Raw genomic sequence first — 1,734 nt, forward strand, 5'->3', positions numbered from 1 at the left:
GATAAACGTTCACAGGGCACTAAGGCGCCCCTGGTTCCGCAAGCCCAACAAGCCTGCGGAAAAGCCTGCTTCCGCATGAAGGTCTGCCCCTCTCTCGAGTGGGGGGCCGACTTCGCGGCTCGGTGGAGGTCTTTTCTTTCCGACCGGTGGGTTTGCGAAGTAGTTTCCTCGGGGTTTCCTCTTGTCCGCCAAACAGATTTTTTCCTTCCAACCTCCAGCTTCCTCCGGAACATCGGGAGGCCCTGTTTGGGGGTGTTCAGGATCTGCTGGTCAGGGGGGTGATTGTGCCCAGCTTCTTCTAGGTATGTGGTCTTTGGCCATCTTGATTGATGTAGTAACTTCTGCAGTTGTGCACAGGAGTTTACTTAACTTGGCATCAAGGTCTGTCAAGAATATATGCTGAACTGGAGTTCTGCTTTAGCTTTCCTGCTGTCATACCCTCCACAGTCTTCTACACATTATGCCTGCTGTCATAATTTTCACATTTCTTTATTGCACATATTTCCCTACTACATACCCCTGGACTCCTCTACGATACATACTTCCCATTGTCATACCCTCCACACACTCTCCTGCATATACTGCCGTTATAACCTTCACACTCCTCTCCTGTGCCTACTGCCCACTAAAATACCCTCCGCGTACCTCTACTACAAATACTGCCCACTGTAATACCATCTGGACTCCTCCCCTGCACGCACTGCCAGCTGTCATCAGCTTTGCGCTCCTCTCCTGCACATACTACCCACTGTTATAACCTCTGCCCTCCTGTCCTGTACATGCTGCCCACTGTCATACCCTCCATGCTCCTCCCCTACAAATACTGCCCACTGCCATACCCTCCACACTCCTCTCCTGCACATGCTACGTACTGTCATCAGCTCTGAACTCCCATGATGTACATGCAGCCCACTGTCGTACCCACTATGCCTCTTTTTCTACAAATACTGTCCACTATTATACCCTCCAGACTCCTCTTCTGCACATACTGCCGACTGTCAGACCCTCTGTGCTCCTCCCCTTCAAATATTGCCCACTGTCATACCCTCCACACTTCTCTCTTGCCTGCTGTCAGACCCTCCACACTCCTGTCAATACTGCATTCCTCTCCTACAGATACTACCCACAGTCATACCCTTTGCACCCCTCTCTACCCACTGCCATACCCTCCACACGCCTCTCTGCCTCCTGCCATACCCCCAGGCTTCTGTCCTAGAAATACTGCCCACTACCATACTTTCTTTACATATAAAAAATATAATATATATTATTTGCAAAATACGAATATTTACAGATGTTTTGGTAATTAAAATCTGCTCTAATCTCCCCCAGCACATTTAATGAAAACAATTGGGAGAATACCTCTCGCATTTTAAGCGAGCGCTATACCATCTAAACTAATTCCCCAACGCAGACATGGTTTGCCATTTCTTTCCTGATAGAGGGTATTATATGTGTAGCTTGCCAATATATCTACATGACTGCTTTTAACACTGGCGGCCCTCGGTGCGATAACTGTTTCAGGGGACACCGCATATGTGTACAAGTGTATTCCGAGCACAGAAGTGGCACTGTAAAGGGAGGGCACATCATGGACTGGCACAGTCACACAGTGTTATGGAGGGTGACTGGGCGCCGAGCTGAATGGAGAGTCATCCATCCCTCCTTCTATTCATATGCACGCCGCCAATTCCCCTTCCCTGAACACTGGGCGGCGGAGGGGGCTGACCATCT

The sequence above is a fragment of the Rana temporaria genome, chromosome 5, assembly GCF_905171775.1.
Source record: "Rana temporaria chromosome 5, aRanTem1.1, whole genome shotgun sequence".
NCBI classification, from domain to species: domain Eukaryota; kingdom Metazoa; phylum Chordata; class Amphibia; order Anura; family Ranidae; genus Rana; species Rana temporaria.